The sequence below is a fragment of the Monodelphis domestica genome, chromosome 7 (assembly GCF_027887165.1).
Source record: "Monodelphis domestica isolate mMonDom1 chromosome 7, mMonDom1.pri, whole genome shotgun sequence".
In the NCBI taxonomy this organism is placed as follows: domain Eukaryota; kingdom Metazoa; phylum Chordata; class Mammalia; order Didelphimorphia; family Didelphidae; genus Monodelphis; species Monodelphis domestica.
This window is the reverse complement of record NC_077233.1, coordinates 134,949,032-134,971,804: the sequence shown is the minus strand read 5'-3', so window position 1 is coordinate 134,971,804 and position 22,773 is coordinate 134,949,032. Positions and strand designations below refer to the sequence as shown.

At 39.5% G+C, this 22,773-nt stretch overlaps 1 protein-coding gene and 1 long non-coding RNA gene across 4 annotated transcripts in view; one reads left to right on the top strand and one right to left on the bottom strand.

Annotated features, from left to right (window-relative positions):
• GSG1L (GSG1 like) overlaps positions 1-22,773 on the top strand; it is a 406,917-nt gene that overhangs the window by 120,055 nt on the left and 264,089 nt on the right. The gene's annotated exons all lie outside the window — the stretch shown is intronic.
• Positions 14,542-15,785, bottom strand: LOC130455514 (uncharacterized). Its single transcript, XR_008913532.1, has 2 exons — positions 15,742-15,785; positions 14,542-14,958 (listed from the first exon to the last, which is right to left on the bottom strand). It is a non-coding gene; the product is annotated as an uncharacterized LOC130455514 (long non-coding RNA).

Genomic DNA, 22,773 nt, shown 5'->3' with positions numbered 1-22,773 from the left:
CTTCTTTGCTAGGCCATTTTAAAATACTGGATGACAAGATTTAAAGATGTTAAAAAAACTCTTTGGGATCATCTTTTCTCAAACTCCTGAACTTCAGTTTGGTGATTTTGTTTGCTCTGCGGCTAGGTCTATCTCACCAGGCCAAGGGAGGGAAAATTTTTCAAAGAGAAAAGTCAGCATGATATAGGGAAGAGTGTACTCCTCTGGGAGTTAAAAACCTGGAGGTCTTAGAACATTTGACTGCCAGTTTCCTGTGACCACTTGACCTATAAAAAAGGCAAGGGATCAGAAGGTACTGAAGAGGTTTTGCCTATTACTGACCTTACAACAAAGCCACTTTCTAGCCCTTGGATATTCTATCAGCAGTTTGCTTCGGGAGCACAAGACTTTTCCAGGGACTCACTTGATATAGGAGGAAAAACACAAATAGAACAGGGAAAGTCAACCTGGAACAGACCTTTGGAGCCTCATTATTTTGCCATGAAGAGATTTACCTGGCTCCCTTGTTCTTCTTTCTCCACATACCCAGCTCAGCAGCTGCGCTATACTGCACCAACCTTAAAAATAAAACACAATCACTGAGACTGGCTCTTATGCTTTTTATGTGCTGCCTAGAGACAGCCTCAGACAGGGAGATACCGGTATTGTTTTAAGGACTGTTGGCAGCAACTGCTACCTTCTCGTCCCTAAAGATCAACTGCTTTGCTTTCCTTAATATGGTAATAATCCCAACTCAACCTCTTAAAAGTGAATATGGGACTTTGGGCAAATCTTTTGACTTCTCAGCCTCAGTTTCTCCATTTGTAAAATGAGGATAACATTTATACTATTTCACAATGCTATTGTGAAGACCAAACCAGAAGTTACATGTAAAGCCCTTTAATGTAAATATTATCTGTTATTGTTATTTCTGGAATAAAGTCCTTCTTCATTGTTTCATCATGGTCTAGTACCAATCCTGGGTTTTTGAAGTCTGTTCCAGGGGAATGTAATACCTGATAGGTCTCATCGAGCTGCAAAGGCTTGAATATGAGTCTTGTGATGAACTGTGCCTGTTGTTTGATGACCAGCTTAGTCCTGAGAGGCTCATCTCTTGAAGGCTGGGTCATTAGGCAATGATGGTATTTTTTTTTTAACCATAGAACATGTAAAGTGGTTGAGATCTGCATTGGTGAAGGGTCTATTCACACCAATGAAATCACTGAAATTGAAGTACTGGAGTTGATTAAGTCATAATATTATATTCTATAGAATCACCCTGTTGTAGAAAGCTTGCCTGTTTGTGGCCAAGAGGAGGCATCCCTCTTAAATATCAATCAATTAATCAATAAGAACTCATCAAGTGACTGCCTTGGGCCAGACACTATACTGGGGGCCAGGAATACAAAGACAAAAATGGGAAAGCCCTTTACCTCAGCCAGCTTATATTACTGGGTGGGAAGAGAGGAAAAGTGTAATGTCCTTTCTACCAAAGGATTTTGTAGAACTAAGATGGCACCTGGACTAATTGAAATCTTTGGGTTGTTTTATCTTTTGATCTAAAGAGGAACTATGCCTTAAAGAGAGTTACCCTCCTTTGCCCTGGAATCGTCTTTAGGGAAGAGCAGGTTGCAGGGGTGAACTTGATTCTCTGCCTGAATTTTTGGGAGAAATTACAGCAAATGTGAATATGGGCAAGGCAGCTGGCATTTGAGCAGCCATTGGGACATGGTTGCTGTCTGCTGCTCCTTCCTCTGATGAATATAGCCAGAATGGAAGCCAGAGACTGAGATGAGAGATGTGCATGGACTAAATTTTCCACAGAACAGAACTGATACCAGATAATGATTTGTTCCACTTTCATTCTGTCCTTCCCTCCCCAGGAGAGAAGTATTTTAAGTCCAAAGTTTACCTGTTCTTTTTTTTTTTACATTTATATTTAATTAGTATTGAAAGCTGGCATAAGATGAAATGTGGTCAACCATAGTAATTTATACATATTGTATTGTAGCTAATGAGAGATCAGGGAGAGGGTTAGTGACTAGCATGTTGCATCACTACAGAGGTAGAATGAAACAAGAAACAGAATCTGTCAGATTTCTGTTATCTTAATTCATTGAAATTTCATAAAATCTCAATATATGGTAATAACAGTAGTTTCTGGCTGGTGGCAGTTTAAGTACACTATCCTAATGAGCCAGTTGGTTTTCCCCATTGTTATATTTCACCATACTCAAGGAAATCCCTTATTTTGGGATGGAGCTGAGATAAGAAACTAGAGAGAAAATTACATCTGTTGGGAGGAGAAAGAGAGTGGTTAGAAAAGGCAGCAAATACACACATTCCAAAGGTAGGAGCCAGTGGGAGAGGCAATAAGCACCCTAATTCTTCCTCTCTTGTAGCAGCCCAGCAGAACCTTTCACCTCATACAAAGACTTTTAACAGAGACACAGCTGAACAGTCATATACAGAATAAATTTAATAAGTGAAAAGTATTTTGGGAAAGGAAGACACGCTACCAGTTGGGGGTATCAGCAAAAGCTTCACATAGAAGGCTGAGCTTGGGCTGAATCTGGAATGTTCAAGAGAGTTAGCAAGGAGGAAGGAATCTAAGTAAAGCTAAAAAGAAGTTACTCCTTTCTCAGTTTAGGGGCTTTCACATTGCTTAGGAACAGTTCATTCCAGACATTCCCAGATCTAAGTGGCTGCCCCAGGGATCCCAAGAAAAATCCTGTAAAGGAAAGAGGAGGGTTTTTTTTTTTTATCCTCTACTCAAGATTTGTTCAAAGGGTTGTATTTAAAAAGAAATATAACTATTCCTTTGATACCTTTTTATCCATGGTTTGTGATCATTGAGATTCACAACTATTCTTAGGTAGGTGGACCTTTAGGAATACATATTCATGAAAATTAGCACATGTCTCAAAAGGTTTTACATATAAATTAAAGGGGGAAAATTATCTTTGCCTAAAGAAAGCAGTGAGCAAGTTAAGGCTTTGAAGAAAAATGCCAAATGTACAAATCTTCTGACAGCTCTTTCCCTTTAAGAAAAAGGTGTCTGCTTATCACAGGGACAGCTTATACCTGAGTGTCATAAGATGTCCTTTTTTTGATATCCTAGAGCCTGTCTTTATCTTGTTTCTCTAGTTTTTTCTCCCTTTTATAAATTCTCATATCCTCATCTAGTTGTAGTTCCTTAGTGCTTGTTTCCAGACTCAGCTTTATGGATAGATGGAAAGACACTGACACATCATCATCCAACCCCTTCTTTTCACAGATTGGGAAACAGACATATAGAATGGACTTAATTTTGCGGATATTTTACCTTGAAAGTGCTGTTAATTACTCTCATTTTACAGATAAGGAAACTGAGGCAGGCAAGCAAAGTGACTTGCTTAGTCACACAACTTGAAAGTATCTGACTTTAAATTTGAACTTTGGTCTTCCTGTCTGCAAGTCCAATCCTTTTACTCAGTGGGCCAATTAACTTCTGTTTTGTTGTTGAGTCATATCCAACTCTTCCTGACCCCATATGAGGTTTTCTTGGCAAAGATATAGGAGTGGTTTGCCATTTCCTTCTCCAGTGGATTAAGGCAAACCGAGTTTAAGTGACTTAACCTAGTGAGTGTCTAAAGCTGGATTTGAGTTCAGGGCTTTTTGATTCCAGGCCCAGCACTCTCTCTGCTGGGCTAACTAACTGCCCCAACTTAGTTTTTGTATATTATTAGTGTCTTCCCCCCAGCAGCGTACTCCTCTGTACACAGTAGACTTTATGTAGTGTAGATGCAAATTTCTAATTTTGTTTAGAATTCAGTTCAACAAACATTTACCAAACACCTGGGGCAGATGGAAACTTTGGAAAAGACACGGATCTCAGACCTCATGGAGCTTACAGTCTAAGGAGGGACATGACCCATATGTAAGTAATCCTCATGTGAAGTAATACAAGAAATATGCAAGGGTGGCATACTATGTGACATCATTAGCTTGAGAGATGAGCATAGGCTTCCTGATAGAGGTGACATTTGAAATGAATTTTAAAGTCCAGTTATGAATTTATAATTTAGGCAAACATGAGTGCTTGGAATACATAGTTTTTAGAGGAAGAGTTCTCAACATGATTTCCGTAAACATTTTTTTTTAATTTTGATAACTGTATTCCAATATCAATTGGTTTTCTTTTTAGTCTTTTTATTTATTTTATGCATTAAAAAAACATTCTAAGAACATATCTGCAGGCTTTTCCAAATTGCCATAACACAAAAAGGGTTAAAAATTCCTACTTTAGAGAGAATTTTTTACTAGTTCTCTCACTTGGCCTCAGTTACCATCTAGATCCTTGAACACATTCAGTAATTCAGTAACAAATTCTACTACTGTGTGCACTAGTCACTGGGGAAGAAATAAAGGCAAACCAGTTTCTTGCCCTTGATGAATCTCCAAGTACAATCTCCAAGGGGAGATGGGACTCGGAGAGAAAGAACTAGAGAGAAAATGGACTACAAGAACACAAGTAAGGGGATTAATAGTGGAGTTTTAGGTAAGGATAGGAAGAAAAGGTATTATCTAATGGGAGGACTTGCTAGAACCACTAGGACTGCAATAGATGGGGATGAGGGAACTGTCATTCCAAGCCCAGGGAGCAAAATAAGCAAAGGCGTGGGGGCAGGAAAGTGTGGACCACTTGTTGGGGGACAGCAAATAACATTGCTTGGCTGCAGAGTAGAGGAAATGAACCTGTTCTGCCCTTGGCTCAGATTCCCCAGAACTCTAAGCTAATGCCTAATGCTTAAATTTCTTCAAGCTAACCCTCTTCTCTCTAGTTGCCTGTCTCTACTTTTCTTCCCCCAGGCAATTTTTTTCTTTTGTCCTCTAGACTATGCAGTGGTCCAGGGTTAATAGCTTTTTGGGTTGGGGGTGGGGAGACATTTCCATTCTGATGCATTGCTTCCTGGTTAGCTATCCAGGCCTTATTCAGGTAGGTCTAATCAAGGAGCCCTTCATATGCTCATTTATTAGTCAGCCTTGCTGTAAAGAAGGCACTATCATGTCCTGGAAAGAACCTTCGATTTGGAGTTAGCTGGCTTGTGCTTAAATTCTGGAGCTATTTACCACTTGGGTGACTTTAAGCTAGTCTCTTCTCTGCTGTGGGACTCAGTTTCCTCAATCTTAATATGAAATAGTCGGACTAGGTGATCTCTAAGGGGCCTTCCTGATCTCCACTTTAGTTCTTTCTGTTGAGTTCAAGGCAGATCCATCCATCCATCCATCCATTGGTGCAAAAACCCAGTGCTTCCTAGAAATGGCAGCCCCAGGTGTCAGAACAGTGTCAGCCAGGCTGTGGTGTGTGGCAAAGCATGCATCAAGAGTTACATTGCACTATATCATACTAAAATCTCTCTTCTAGTGGTGTTTGCGTGCACATGCGTGTGTATGTTTGTGTGTGTTCATGCAGACACTTCCACTGCCTCTAGTCACATTTCCACCTACAGATCCTGTCCTGTCAGTTTATTAGCCAACCCAGACCCTTGTTTCCTTAATAAGTTCTCCCTCTTATTGGTTCTTAATTCTAACAAAAGACGAGGGAGTAATAGGTGATAGGTTAACACTTCAGTCTTCGCTATATCAGCGTGCTGCTCTATTTTCTATTGTGTGGGTCAACCGGCTGCCTTTCAACTTGCAGGAACCCCATTTCCTTCTGCCAGCAAAGCTGCTCCAGCTCTCTGGAGTCCTCGGCCAGGCCTGGATGTTCAGGCTTGATCTCCTTTCTGGATCTCTTTTCTGAGCCCCTGCTGGGTAGAGAATATCGTAGTCTATGAAGTTGTCTTTTTAAGGTGAAGCAGAGAGTCAGGTGACTACTACCAGTTAAAAATGTCTTTATCTTCCCTAGCTTACCCTTTGACCCTACTGGCACAGGAGTGTGTCCCCTTCATAAAACTTTCTTAACAAAACATTTTCCCCTGTGGATCCAAGGGAGTTACTTCTGAGGCAATAAGGTCTTTGTTCCAAGACATGCCTGGGAATGGAGCCTCGGAAACGATTGGAAGAATGAATCTTTTTAACTCAAGATTCTTGTGTCTAGACAGGTTTTTCATATTTGTATTTTTTAGCAACGGGACAGGAATAGATGAGACATGGAGAATATAGATCCCCATCGAACTGTCCACACACAAACATGTATGCACATTTGCACAGCATTCACAGTCATAGAAAAATGCAAGCTGGCTGGGAATACATTTCAGCATATTACCAATAATAATTTGTAGTCAATGAGTGGCATTGGGGACGTGTATTACCAGCAAGGGAAATGACTAGGTCATGTACCAGGGATGCGGGGGTAATAAATGGACAGCCTGGTGAAACAGTAGCATCTCTGAAATATTTAAAGAAGATGGTCTCCAGCTATGGAAGATTTATAAGAAGACAGGGATAGAAATCTTAAAGGATAAGAAGGGAAGAATAGCTTGTGATTTGCACCAGTGGAGGGTTTAGCCACACCAGTGAGATTCCACATTCATCCAAGCAGCAAAGGATATGTAGATAGACAGGCAAATCTCATTATAAAATGACTTTTTTAAATAGATTTATTTAAGTGGTATTCAAAACAATATGTAACAGATTGGACTCTATCCTGTGTTGTAAAGAGCCCTGGATTTAGGTTCAGAAACCTGGTTTCAAATCTCATCTGTGCTATTTACTATCTTTATTATCTCGGACAAGCCACTTAACCTCTCTGGGCCTTAGTTTCTTTATCTGTACAATGGGGAAAGGGACTCTATATGATTTCTAAAGTTTCTAGCTAGAAGTCACATACTTTCTTATGATAACTCTGTGTAACAGTCTTATGACCCTCCATTGTGTCTTGGTCTTTAGGAACACTAGTGTAAACATCAGCCTTGAAGGTCATTTACCACTGGGAATAGTTTATTCTCTTACTAATATAGTTAGAAAAATTAGAAAAAGCTGTCTATATTCATTATTTCTACATTTTCTCCATTTGCTTGCTTTTGAACCCTCTAAAATTTGTCTCCTGACTATTACTCAATTGAAACTACTCTTTCTTTTTATTTATTTTTTATTTTATTTTAATTTTTTAAATTTTATTTAATTGATTAACTTAGAGCATTTTTTCAGGATTACAAAAATCATGTTCTTTCCCTCCCCTCCTCTCCACCCCCTCCCATATCCAACACACAATTCCACTGGGTTTTATATGTGTCTTTGGTCAAGACCTATTTCCATATTATTGATATTTGCACTAGGGTGATTGTTTAGGGTTTATAACCCCAATCATATTCCCATTGGCTCATGTGATCAAGCAATTATTTTTCTTCTGTGTTTCTACTCCCACAGTTCTTCCTCTGAATGTGGATAGTGTTCTGTCTCATAAGTCCTTCAGAAATGTCCTGGATCATTGCATTGCTGCTAGTAGAGAAGACCATTATGTTCGATTGTACCACAGTGTATCAGTCTTTGTGTACAATGTTCTCTTGGTTCTGCCCCTTTCACTCTGCATCATTTCCTGGAGGTCATTCCAGTTCACATGGAATTCCTCCAGTTCATTGTGAAACTACTCTTTCTGAAGTTACCAGTAAACTCTTAAAAAACAACAACAGCCCGTATCATCCATCTTAGAATCAATACCATGTATTGATTGGTTCCAAGGCAGAAGCCTAGGCAATGGGGGCTAAGTGACTTGCCCAGGGTCACACAGCTGAGAAGTATCGGAGGCCATATTTGAACCCAGGACCTCTAGTCTCTAGGCTCTGTGAAGATTGGATTTGGCTATCACCTGATTGACCAATGAAGGTACTTAGCTCTTCCTTTATTGGGAAGATTGATTTGTAATCCACAATCTATTTTTAGATTTTAATCCCCAAAAGATGGTAACTCAGTATTTGAAGTAGATCTACCCATTTTAACTACAAAAAGGTGTTAACTAAATACAAAAAGTGAACTAGCCAAAATAGATGTTAACTAACCACAAAAGGTATAACTAACTACAAAAAGGTGTCAACACCCATTTCATGCATTGAGTGGGAGGTCTGTGACCCACTGTGAAAGAGTGGGCAGTGCTGGAGAGGAGTGTCTGCTGTGATTGGTAGACATGAGATTTAGGGGAGGTGACACAAGAGAAAAAGGTCTTTAAATAGAGGAAACAAAGACTGAAGAGGACAGTTAATCACCCTGACTAGGAGTGAAGAATCAGTCACTTGGAGATAGAGGGAAGACAGATGCTTGACGAGAGACTGGAAGTTGGACACTCAGACTTGTATGTGGAACTTGACCCTGGAGGAGCTTGTGCTGGAGACCTCAGACTGCTTTCCTTTTAGACAGTCACTGTGGTGAATAAAAAGCTGACTTAGTTTCCTTGTCCTTTCTGGAGGTGTGAACCTCCAAGAAAGTCCCATCACCTTGAGACACCTTTCCCCTGGCTGGGGCTTAGAATTTCTACCTGGTTAAGGGGAAGCCAGAGCTCTCTCCCCCTCCCCCCCCCCTTTCTCTCTTCCTTAATATCTTCCCTCTATTGTAAAATAAACTACCAAAATTCCATTTGACTTTAGTAATTCCTTTTGGTATTTAATAATTAAATCCTTGGCAACCAGCAATTAATATATTAAGTCCAACCAAAATAAATTTTAACAGCTCTCAATCTACTGAGCGACCCAGTTGCCCCCTCCAATAATCTCGTAATTGCTAAAGCTAATGGCCTTTTCTCAGTCCTCACTTTGTCTCATTCTCTGCAATATCTGACATTGTTCATGATTCTTTCCTCCTGGATATTTTCATGTGTGTGTGTGTGTGTGTGTGTGTGTGTGTTGGTATATTTGATGACTAGTCTTGCTTGGCTCTTCTACTTGTCTGGCTCCTCCTTTGCTGTTTTAACATCTAAATCACACTCCTTAACTGTGAGTGTCTTCCATGTACAGTAAATAAATCAGGCCTTAATTTGTAGTGTTTGTGGGGTGTACAGCTATCAGTGAAAATTAACACTTGCCCATAAAAACTAATTCCAGCATCCCTTGCAGTTGGTGTTCCCAAGAAGAGACCAGAGCTGAATAATTCTGGGCATTATCTGAATAGGGATGTTAATTAAATTTGTCTTCTTCTCTGTTCTCTCATTTCTCTCTCATTTCCTAACCACATCATATTTGAATGTCTGAAAAAAACAACCATGTAGGTCCTTACAAATGGCAGACCTTGTTCTGTGTGCCAGTCCTCAGAAGAGTTTGCATCCTAAAGCAGGAAATGAGAGCTATAGGAGAGGAACTTCCAAGAGGCTTGTTCTGGTCTGGAAAGTCACCTGGATGTTGCCTGGGGCCACTGGGGAATAGATTGGCACTCATTCAGAGAACAATGGAAGAGTTAGTTTGGTTCTGAGTCATAATTCCAGAACTGAAGGGAATGGGGATAAAGATAGTTGTGACATTGTGAAGGAGGTGATGGACAGTAGGATCTCTTAAAATAGTGGTCTAGGAGAGTCAGTTGCTGATCATCACAACAGGATCACAGTGGGGAAACTCCTGGTAAGGGTTAAAAAAAAAACATTTCACAACTATGATTAGAGCAAGATTTCTGGATCAAATGAGACCAAACGGACAAATTTGATGACGTGGTTGAAAAACGTTTGCATAATCCATGCAATTAAAATTAGAAAAGAAACAGCTAATTGGGAAAATATTTCCAGCAAATTTCTCTGTTAAAGAACTGGTATACAAGATACATGGAAAACTGATTCAAATACATAAGATAATTGATAAAGATCTAATTTCTCAAATTTATAGAGAATTAAGACAAATTTATAAGAATATAAGTCATTCCCCAATTGACAAAAGGTCAAAGGATATGAACAAGCAATTAAAGAAGTCAAAGCCATCTATAATCATAAGAAAAAATGTTCTAAATCACTCTTGAATAGAGAAATGCAAATTAAAACAATGCTGAGTTACCACCTCACACCTATAAGATTGGACAATATGGCAATATAAGAAAGAGATAAATGTTGGAGGGGATGTGGCAAAATTGGGACACTAATGCATTGTTGGTAGAGTTGTGAACTGATCCAACCATTATGTAGAGCAATTTGGAATTCTGCTCAAAGGGCTTTAAAACTGTACTCTGATTCAGTAATACCACTACTGGGTCTGTATCCCAAAGAGATAATAAAAAAGGGGGGAGGACCTAATTGTACAGAAATATTTATAGTAGATCTTTTTGTAGTGGCAAAGAATTGGAAAATGGGGGGGATGTCCATCAATGAGGGAATGGTTGAACAAATTGGGGTACATATTGGTAATGGAATACTATTGTGCTATAAGAAATGATAAGCAAGATGATTTCAGAAAAAGCTGGAAACATCTGCAGAAACTGATATAGAGTGAAATAAGCAGAACTGGGAGAACATCGTACACAGTAATAGCAATATTGAATGATGATCAACTGTGAAAATGTGGCTACTCTTCAGCATTGCAATGATCCAGGACAATCCTGAAAGACTTATGACAGGGAATGCTATCCGCCTCCAGAGGAAAAACTGTTGGAGTTGCCTTTCACACCAGTGTATTTATGATTTTATTTTGGGGGTTTGCTTATGTATGAATTTGATCTTTCAACAATGATCAACATGGAAATGTGTTTTGCATGACAATAAAAAAATAAAAACAACAAATATTATTATAAGACAAACCATTTGCCATTAAACAAATGGCCAAAGGATATGAACAACTTTCAAGAAAAAAAAAATCAAAGCTATTAGTTTAGTATAATTCTACCAGGATAAAAATATGGGGGGAAAATGGACCTTTAGTTAAGTAGTTTTCCCAGCATTCTTGAGGAATAATAAATAGTCCAGAGCTGAGTAGAAACTTTGTAAAACAAATACAAGTGTTTGTGTATATGGTATATATAGTGTACACACATTATACCGTGTATTTATACTATGAAATAGGTATATGTAGACCCTACTATAGTATAACATATAATATAGTATATATAATTCAAAGATTCAAATCTCACATGCACATACATGCTATTATATTATAACTATTGTAGACTACAATAAAATATATATTATATATAGCATATATTATTATAGATGTTCTATAGTATAGTACTATACTGTACTACATGGATGTGCTACTATAGACTATAATACTTATTGTATAGTATATGCAAGTACACATTCATATACATATTGACTTCTTTGACAGAATATGGGATCTTTGAGGACAGTAACTGTTTCAATTTTATTTCTGTATTCCTAGAGTCCAATATAGCACCTGGCATATAGGAAGTTCCTATTAAATGCTTGTCAATTGAGAGTTTTCCAGACTTTCTCTAGCATTTTCTCCTAATTAGAAGTAATATTTCACATATCACATCTTGCTCCAATTTTTGCTTCTTTCACATTCCAATCTAGATCATATTTATTTCAGTAAATATCTTAACTCTGGGTTAACAGGGACCCTGCCAATTAAAAAGAATATTTTTCAGCCTACTAGAAGCGTTGGTCAACTGCCAACCTAGTAATGGTGATTAAAGGGTAAAAGAACCCTTCAAAGGGCAGTTTGTGTGGGGAGGGTTATGTGTGTAGGAAGTAGGGGCATACAGGGTAGGTAGATGCCTGGTTGGGGTGATTCTAGATGGTGTGGAGGAAAGAACACTAGCAGGAACTGGTTTTGAATCTTGACTGTGTTACTTTAGTTCTTGTGTGATCTTCAGCTCACCTCCCTGTGCCTCAGCTGCCTCACCTATTAAAAAAAGGTGTGTGTGTGGGGTGGGGGTTGGGGGGATAGGATTTGAAACAAGATCTCTCAGCCTCCCTTCCAGCTCTGATATTCTGTGATTCAATGATAACTAATAGGGTGGAACAGAAGAAGAATAGAGCTCTGAATCAAAACTCCTATTTGGTGGTTCTTGTTCTGCTTCTAACTAGCTGTAGGCTCTTGGGCTAGTTACTGCTCCCTTCTGGAGTGGGAAACTTACTCATGTTTTTCATTTGTAAAATCAGAAGGATGGACAAGCTGCTGCTGTCCAAAGTCTATTTCAGCCCTGACATTTCTAAGGTCTCTTCCAGTTTTAACAGTCTATATTATAAGGTTCCTTCCTGATCTGACATTCTACACTTTAAAGTTGTTTTCAGCTGTGGCATTCTATGTTTGTAGGTCATCAGATGGTGAGTGGCATGAGAGAGAAAAACTCTTCTCTTACTTTTTTCAGGAATACTTTGGTGCACCGACCCATTTGACAAGGGAACCAGAGCCCACTAAAGGGAAAGCTATTTCAGTCCTTTTTTTTTTCCAACTCACAGTTTATTATTGAATCTTAGAAAATTAAATAGGGAGAAGGGACTCAAGACCCTTCCATAAGATTAATATGTACAATCTGTTGAAGGGTTAGAGTTTCCTTCCAGGACCAGTTTAGCACCCAGATTTTTTCTAGTCCTATTCCTTGGAATAGAAAGCTAAAGAAATAATAGAAAGCTAAAGAAAAATCACTGCACCAAAGAAGAATATTATATATATGTATATATATATATATACACACACACACACACACACACATATATTTTTTTTTCTAAGAGACCTTCTGAATTTGACAATGTGTGTTCTGTGCTGCAAAGTCATTTTGATTTCACGAATGTATTTTGTTGTTAGGGCAGACAAAGGGTTAAATTATAGGAACTTCTCCTTGATGGATGTGACAGAGAGATTTAGGCCCAGAAGAAATCAGGGCTCATTTGTTCATTTTCAGGCATTAATAATTTAACGTTTATTAAAAGCTTTGAGGAGGAAGAAGTGTTGTAGTTAGTGATGGGTCTTACAGATGAACCTAAATAAACAGGCAGGTGTTGAGTGTTTTCATTATTAATGGCTCAGGGAAAGCCTTGACAAGGCATCGAGAATCTCTGAAATTATCTTCCTTCTGAGGTTGCTCATTATAAAATTTTCGTTCACCTCTTCAATATGAAAGCACTTAGCTGGGCCCAGTGGAGAAGGGGCAGCTCATTTCCTATGGCTTAGATACTTACAATGTTGTCAACAAATTTGGTAAACATTTATTAAGTGCTTGCTGTGAACAGAGCTCTGTGATTGGTCCTGGACCAGAAAGAAAGGTCAAGTAAGATATAGCTTCTGTCTTCAAGCTATAGGAAAGGGGTTGAACGGAGATACAAATAACTAAACCACAAAGAAATACATGTTGCTTCCAGCACTGATTTTATGATCCCAAGTCCATAAGAAATATGCATATGAAATACCATGTTAGGTCTGAGTGGGGAGAAGTTATTAATGATGGAGACCAGGAAAGGCTTATTAGAGAAAATGCCATTTTAATTGGGCTTTAAGGGATAAGTAAATAAGAAATTCAAAAGTTAGAGGTTGGAAAGGAAAGCCATTTAGGCTTAAGATGAACAAAGGTATGGAAGTGGGGAAGATTCAGGGTCCGTAAGGGGGAATAGCAAATAGTACAGTCTGAGTAGAGTATGTGGAGGGGAAGAAAATGAGATATAAAGGTAGGTTTGGTACTAAATTGTGAGGAGACTCAGCTATCAGACTAAAGAGTTTGAATAGTGTGTGATAGGCAGTAGGAATACATTTGAAAATTTCTTAAAGGAAGAGTGATATGACCAACTTAGCAACAATATCTTTTCAGTGTGATTGACACTTTCTTTCCCTAAACTCAGTCAAGCTGGCTTTCTTTTGTCCCTCCATATCCCATCTCTGGGATTGCACTGGGTGTCCTCTTCCATCCCATGTAGTCCCTCCTAACCCCTGCTTCTTTTAAAACTCAGAGCTCAAGTGCCACTTTTAACAGGAAACCCTTCCTGCTATCTCCCCCAGTGGCTATTGCTCTTCATCTAACCATTTTAATTGTACCTATATATGTATAGAGATTGCTTGTCCTAATAAAATATAGAAGGAAGGGATGCTTTGTTTTTGCCTTAACAAATGTTTAATTGTTTAATGACCAGATCTATGAGTGAAGATGATGACTGGATTAAGGCTAGATTGGAGTGGTGGGGGGGTGGACATGGAAAGACTTGTTAAGAGACTTCAGCAGTCCTTCAGGTGGGTGGAGTGACAACCCACACTAGAATGGAAATGGGAGTTGGGAATGGACATAAGAGACACAAAGAGGTCAACCTTTGAGAAAGCAATTTCCATCTCCATCTGCCCTACTAGGGGCAGAAACTAGATTTCAGGTGAGTGAGGAAAGGGTACACCCTGAGAAAAGTGCCAAACAGTCCCACACCCCTCCCCACTTCCCACAATAAGCTAGTTTCCTACAGTCAGGGATAGTAGCACTAACAGTACACCTTCCCTCAGTCAACACTTGTGTGAATCCCTTGATGCTTCACTTAGCTGTAAGTCAGTAAGGGAATGTGGAGTGTTGGGCAATTAGGCAGGCACCTTATGGAAATGATGTAGAAACTATCCTCATCACCTTGCTGAGGCATCCTCCATGGGTCCAATCCCAGGCCCCCAGAATAGCCTTTGGAAAATTTTGTAATTCTGAAGACTATTTCAGTTTTGAGCTAGAAAGAACAGAATCCAGGCTATGTTGTGGCCCTCAAATATCATCTAGTTCAATCACTTCTTAAAGCATGGATAGCTTCTATAGATACTGTATAATGAGGTCATAATGAGAATGTCGTAATTTACTCAAGAAGCAAGCAGCCCATTCTCTTGTTGGACAACCTTGGGCCTGAAGGAGGTTAGGGCATCTGTAGTGGCCCTAGGGGTCCCCCTTCCAGAGTCTACCTCCAGTTGTTCTTCAATCCATCTCTTCCTGGGAATTCCAGTCTCTTCCAATCCTTGGCAAGGTCTTTGGTGGCCTCTGGCATACAGGGTGTGGAGAGTCGGACTATTCTCTAAGGACTGTTATTGTTGCCACAGTGTGGTTTTTATTTTGACTGGATAGTCAATGAAGATATTCTTGGATTCTTTTCCTGAGAGGTCTCCCCTTGGCTGCAAATGACTATTATCATTGATATTAAAAACAATAGGAAAGAAGGTCAGGGGTGAGTAGCCAGAAGGGGGCATATAATTGTTCCCATTCCCCCTTTAGCAAGGGAGCTGTCTGACTTTGTAACTGTACTCTCTCTTGCCTTGAAAGAGCAATTTACCCTCTAGTCGAGCATTTTCTCCCTTAATAAACACAGTGGCACCAGGCTTATTACAATTCTGTGATTAGCAAAGAAATAGACTTTTTAGTCTCACTGCACACAGGGAGGAAAACCAGAGGGAATGGAAATCATAACCAGATACTAAAAACCTTAACTGTCCCTCAGCTTGTATAAAAATAGTCTCCTGGCTGGCAAAGCAGACTCCCTGGGCGAAGATAAGGATGGCTCTGAGCAGAGCACAACTTCTGACAGATTTCAAAGCTGACCTAAGGTTAAAATATCTCCACTAGGGAATTTTGCTCTGCTTTCTTTGCTCCCTGTCACGGCACTGAAGACCCAGGACAATATATTGTTCTTTTGATCTAGTATTTCACATGTGTATTACTCCACTGGTGAAATGTCAGGAGGAGGTTAGCTACCAGCTGAACTGAATCCAATTAAAGCGTCTTTGTGTTGCTAGTAGGAAATTATACAAAATCAGTTTTCCTTTCTGTCATAAAGAGAAAGCCATAAGGGTCAACATGGTGAGGCCAGTTAGTTTCTCTCAAAGAACTGCCTTAGAAGCAATGTGAATTGAATGATTTTCCTTACTAAGAAGAATATTTCTATCTTAATAGTGTACTCATTTGACTCACAATTTGATGAGCTAGAGCAGATAGTTGTTACTTCCCATTTCACAGAGAAGAAAACTGAAGCTCAGAAAAGTTAAATGATTTCACCAGAAGAGAATGACATGATTAGAGTCAGAAGTGACCTATTTAGTCACAAAAGAGTAGAGGTGAGGCTACATATGCTGGTTGTATATGTGTTCCTAGCTATATGTCTACCACCACTGGAACGCTTATCTCCTGACTTCTAATCATGTGTTCTTGCTCTAAGGACTTTTTCCTTTTTAATAAGGGAGTCCAATGTAGCTGTGGAAATCGAATGTCATCATGTTCTGGTGTGTGTTTGGGTAAGTTTGTCTCAGGTTGGGATCATCTTTCTGGTCATTTTATGAGTATTTTCCAGGGGAAAAAATGCCTGGGCTTTGTTGGTAGGGCTTGGGTTAGGCTGACATATGGGAAATCCCTTGAACCTAAGCACACAGGGTGAGACAAAGGAAATAACCCAGCCCTGAGTTGCTGATGGCTTAGCTGGAATCATTGAAACAACAGAATTTTAGAGGGATAAGAGGACTTAGACCATGGCGTGTCAGAATTGGACTGGTCCTGAGAACATGAAACAGATAGAGCATGTCTGAATCACAAAGGGCCTTAGAATATAACTCATGAGAGAGAGAAGTGATCTCAGGGGTTTTAGGGAAAACACCATCATTTAAAAATGAACATGGCACAACACATCAGGATCACATATCAAGTCAAAAGCAGAGTCAGGTCTTTGGACTTCCTCCTCAGTTTGTTTCCCATTGAAACATACTGAGGAACCCTTTTGACCTGAAGGACAAAGTAGAGCTCCCACCTATCAGGTTCTCTTTGCCCTTTATAGGTTACCCACAGACACAGTCCTGTCCACCAATAGTGCTAAGGATGCTGGAGTTGTAGAAGACTTCTGTTAGAAGACAATGAACCAAAGAAAGAAGGTTTATTTAGGTAGGAGATGGTCAGGAGGAGAGGGAAACCTCAAATTTTTTATTTATATAGGAGGGTCACATGTACATTTAATTCAGTACTCAAGAACAACAAAAAAAAGGAGAGAAAAAACACCATTTATGCAAAATCATTGAGTAGCACCAAAGAGTCTTCTTTTGATAGGCCATATTCTTTTTTTTTTTTTTAATCTTTACCTTCTGTCTTATTATCATTTCTATGACAAAAGAGTAGCAAGAGGCTAGGCCATTGAGGTTAAGCGACTTGCCCAGGGTCATACAACTAGGATATGTCTGAGTTCAGATTTGAATCAGGGCTTCCTGACAATAGACTTTATTCTCTACCCACCATGTTACCTAGCTGTCCCATAGGCCATGATTTTTGCAGAGTAATTAAGTCACAAGCCATAAAATGACCTTGCCTCTCATCCAGAATGACTTCTGTTACTGTAGATCCTTGGCTATGAACTTTCAGCTGTGACAATGAGCAGCCCATACCCAACACAGTGATTTTTTTATTTCACACACTTCTTTTAGAACAACTGACATTCCCCTCTCTCCATATTTGCAGCAGGTTTCCAAGGCAAACAGATTCTGACATGTTATAAAAATGTAGTAAGGGAAGTTGGCATGCTTGATTGGTAACATTGAGATAAAGTTGGATCTAAGAGCTATGTCAATTGGAAGGGGGCAAGAAGAGGAGATGGGACAGAAATCTTGAGTGATATTGCCATCCCACTTAATGCTTCATTACTGCCTCACTCTCCCCCATTCCACCATTCTTTTCTCCAGGGGTCGTTGTGGCTCTCTGGAACAGGAATGAAGGTACAATGAGGTATTGTACTTTATGGGTGGCAAGTGATTGTAGTGCGAGGATAATTTTGCTTATGATTATCACCTTAGACAGTGACTTCAGAACCTAACACCCTTGCTCCTAAAATATATTTCCACTGTAATTTATTAATGACGTTTGGACCTGAAATTATATTTAATTATCTTTTCCTAGAGAAGAGGGGACTATAACTAACTGCAGGTCATCCTTTCCCTTTAATCTATTTACCTCATTTGTGAAGGCAGTTCTTTTGAAATATAGTCACAAACTCTTTCTTAGCCAGTACAATCTTAACTATTGGATCTAGGCTCTATCCTGAAACAAATGATGTTTTGAGGATGTCTGAACTTTATTAGTTCACTTGTCCTCATCAGGGTAGAAATGGGAATATACAAAGTTCCCCCAAAGAAGACTATCAATTTGCTAATATTATTCGTCATTTTTGCTTGTCTCCTCCTCAAACCAGAAACCTAAGTATATGGTACCATTCCCTCCTCTGGACCTCCCCTTATGGGACCTCAGATACTAAATTATAGAACAGGACTTAAAATTTTTTTAGTAAAGGAGACAGAAGAAGACTTGTACCTGAACTAATATAGAGGATTTAGAAATCCTTTTTATTTCCTGGTGGACTTCTAGCTCCTTCTTTTTAAAAACTCTTACCTTCTGCCTTAGAATCAATACTAGGTTCCAAGGCAGAAGAGCAACAAGGACAAGGCAATTGGGGTTAAGTGACTTGTCCAAGGTCACACAGTTAGGAAGTGTCTGAGGCCAGATTTGAATCTCTAGGTCTGGCTCTCTATGAGTCATCTAGCTGGCCCCTTGCAGCTCTTTCTAGGGAGTTTAACTCTTATTACTACTACCCTTGGTAGGATCTGCAACGAAGTTTATATGTTCCATTATCTTAGATTTAGAATTTGGAGTTTGGGGGGCAGCTGGGTGGCTCAGTGGATTGAGAACCAAGCCTAGAGACTGAAGGTCCTGGGTTCAAATTTGAGTTCAGATACTTCCCAGCTGTGCAATCCTGGGCAAGTCACTTAACCCCCATTGCTTAGCTATTATCACTCTTTTGTCTTAGAACCAATATGCAGTATTGATTCTAAGATGGAAGGGAAGGGTTTTAAAAAAAGAATATGGAGTTTGCTAAGGAATTTAGCAATCTCCACTTACCACCAGCTAATGTTCTTCTAGGAACATATAGAGTTTCTTTGGGCTATAGTATTGTCCTTGTTGGGACTCTAGCAAAGCGGAAGGACTCAGACTATATTTATCCATGGTGTAGCTCTATACATCTTTCTTGCCTTCCTGCTCTCTGTCAGTGTGCTTTCCTATCAGCACTCCATCTCTCTATTATTGTTTGTTCCCAGCAGCCCCCTGTTCATCTCTCCTTCTGCAGTTTCTCTTCTTTCATTCTTGGCAGGTTCATCTGGCTAAGGTTGCAGCCTTATATTGCCAGCCTAAAAGAGGAGCTTTGCTGTTATTGCTGTCCTCAGTTCTGCTTTGCCTGGGTCTTAGGTTCATAGTGCTATTCACTGTCCTCAAATCACTGTTGCTTGGCAGGTGTTCCTCCTCATTAGAAGATGCTAGCTTTTGAGCAGTTCAAGCAATGTGTGTGTTTGGGATGGGGTGTATAATGAAGATCACACTACTGATAGCATTATAGTTCTTTTCAAAGTTGGGGACCAGAATGTTCCAAGACTATTTGGACTTTTTTGCTGTGGTCCCACAGCCTCACCTTTCCCAGAAAGAATCTCTTTAGGTTCAACCAAACCTCCATTTCTCACTCTTGACTCATTTAGTGTGATCTGGCCCCATATACCTTCTCTCTCTCTCAACACTCAAATAATGTTACCTCCCTTTTAGTTAGCACTTCCCCCTTTTTAGATCTCAAAGAGTACTCAAGTTCCATTTCCTTTTGGCTTTCCATTTCTTCTTTTCACTGGGCCAGTTCATACCAGTTAGATTGGGTGTCTTCTCTGATCTCTGAAAGGGGGAGAAAAGTAAAGACACTGACTTCTAGTGGCTATTTCTACTAGATTACAGTGGGGCTATAGGCCAGAGGGCTTGAGAATATGCACCTAACTTAGAGAAGGGAAAGATTCATGCTTCTGATATATCAGATCATTCATATAGGTCTTTCTTTCCCTTGTCATTGAATAAATTTACCCCTGATTTGATTACCATTTTTCCTTATAATTGTGTAAATAAGTTTGGGAGATAATGTGTCATAGTAGAAAGAGCACTCCACTTGGAGGTGGAAGACCTGAATATGAAATTAAACTTTGAAACTTATTTCATTGACAATAAGCTATTTATTCTTTGAGCCCAAGTTTTCTCCTCTGCATGGAATTCAGGCATTCCATTTAACACAAAGACTTGGGAGCAGTTTTGGTTTTGCATCTCACAAATTATTTGGTTCATGCTTCCACCCAGAAATACTCTTGGAACATCAGATCTGGTCTGGCACATTTTGCTTTCTCAAAAAGGAACCCTCCTCTCTTCAGTAAGCTTACAAGCTAACAAGACTTCAATAAAAAACAGATTCTTTTTTTTTAACCTGACAAAAATGCATTGAACCCTTTAAAAGTAAAAAAAAAAAACCCTTTCCTCCCTATTTCTGAAGAGCATCAGACCGAATCCTTCCTTCTAATGAATCCAAACTTTCCCCAAACCCCACATATTTCCCATGATTCACTGTCCAGTTGGAGGACTAGGTCAGCAGACTTGCTTCTCCACATTGTGATTCCATACTTTATTGCTCCTTAGTGCATAGTTCCCTTCTGTGCTGGCCTTTCTTTCCCCCTTTCTTGGCTCCCTGCCATTTCACTCTTTGGTTCATGTGGTTTTCTGCTGCACCAAAGTGTCTCTTTCCACCTTGGCTCCCTGCCATCTTGCTGTCATTGAAGTTTCACCTCCCTTGCTTGCTTTCTCTGTTTGAATCTTAATCTTCCTTGCCTCATTTTCTCACTGATGCTCCATTTCTTGGGGGATGAGAGAGGTGTATAAGCTTTGACAGCTCTGTCTTGTCTGACCTTAGCTCCTGATTTGGTCTCAATCAGCTGATTCCAGGTCTGCAGAGATGCACCTTGTCTGTCTCTTCTCTCAGAAGCCAGCATTTTCTCCATCACCCTCTTAGATGGAAGTTGTCCTTGTTTTGTGCATTCACTCTAGTTTTACTCACCCAATTTAAGAAGGACTTGCCTGAGTCCTCTCTGCACATTCCCACAATACCCTTTCAAGAGTTAAAAATGTGCAGGTCCTGCACATACACTGGATGCAAGTGTACTCCCAGCAAGTTATTATACAGTAGCCATGAGTTTCATATAATAGTTACATAGAGTAGACCTAATACATACTTTGTTATCTATTTCCTTTCTTCCACAAATGTATATGCTGTTGTGTACCAAAAAACACTAGCAGCCTGGATGGGTGACATCCTTGTTCAATACCCAAGGGGCATCATGTAAAATTTGGTCACTGGCTGGATGGTCTGGCCACCACTTTTATAATTTAGTGTGCTATTTAAAAAACAAACAAACAATCCTTACCTTTTGTCTTAGAATTTTACTAAGGATCAATTATCCAAGGCAAAAAGAACAATAAGGGCAAGGCTGTTGGGGTTAAGTGAAATTGCCCCAGGCCAAATAGCTAGGAAGTTTTTGAGGTCAAATTTGAACCCAGGATCTCCCATTTCTAGTTCTGGCTCTCTGAGCCTCCCAGCTGCTCCAACTTTAGGGTTGTTCTTAACATTTTGATTCCAGATCCTCTGCAGAGAAGGAAGTATTCTCTGTCCAATGGCTTACCGTCCCAATTCTGGTTCTATCCCAAGGCAAATGGGACTTCCCCTCACAAGGAGTTAGGTCCTATTTGGGGCTTCTGTTCTCTTTGAATCTCCAAAGCTAGAGAAGTAACTAGGAAAGGGATGGTCTCCTGGCCAGGGTCTCTCTCAGACTAAGGCAGCCTTAGAAACCTGTTTCATACTTCAGTGCTATATCTAAATTCCACTTCCTTTTGTGAGGTGGCTCAGTGGATACTCAAATCCAACCTCAGACACTTACTAGCTGTGTGATCCTGGGCAAGTCACTTAATCGTATTTGTCTTAGCTCCTCCTCTGTAAACGATGAGCTAGAGAAGGGAATGGCAAACCACTCTTGTTATTTTTTCCAAGAAAATTCCAAATAAGGTCATGGAGAGTCATTTGAAGCAACTCAACAGCATACAACAAGATTCTGATCTGGCTGCCTGTCAGATAAGCTGCTCTCTTATGCCAACTCTTTAAATCAGGTAATGTGACCCCTGGAAGATTTTCTTCCCTCTGCCTGAGAGATGGTTAGGAACTTAGCATAAATGTCCTTTGTACTCTTAATGTTACCAACTTGGCTATCTAGTAGTTGCAAGAATTCTGTTAAAGCAACTGAGAAAATCTATCTTCAAGCTCTAGAAGGTATAGGAAATGAAAGACAGGTAGGTACCCTATGGCTCTCTAGTAGAAGCCTATATATGCACCAGATACCTGTCGCTCCTACAGCATCTCTGTTCCATGTTCCAGCCATGGACCAAAGACTTCCTCTTTTTTAAAAATTTAACTTAAGTTAATTTTCAGTTAACAAGCATATATTTTCTCTTCTTCCTACACTCCCACTCCTCCTTGAAAAGAAGAAAGAAAAGCAAAACCTTTATAACAAATATGAATAGTTAACAAAAACACATGCCCCAAAATAGACATCTAGTTCTGCATCTTGTATTCATCAGTGCAATGTCAGAAGGTGGATAGTGGGCTTCATCATACCAATCATGATTGGTCATTGCATTGTTTATAATTCTTAAGACTTTCAAAGTTGTCTTTACAATGTTGCTGTTATTGTATAAATCATTTTCCTGAGTCTTCTTACTTCATTCAGAATCAGTTCACAAAAGTCTTACTAGACTTCTCTGAAACATCCTTTCTGCCATTTTTTAAAAGGCACAATAGCATTCCTTTACATTTATGTACCACAATTTGTTCAGTCATTCATGAATTGTTAAGCACCCTCTTAGATTCCATTTCTTTGCCATTATATAAAAAAAAGCTGCTATAAGTATTTTTGTACACTTAAGTTTTTTTCTTCTATCTTTGATTTCTTTGGGGTATATGCATAACAGTAGTATTTCAGGGTCAGAATATGCATAATTGAGTGAATTTGAGAGGATACTTCTAAACTGCTTTTCAGATTGGTTCTAACAACAGTCTATTAATGTATCTTTTCC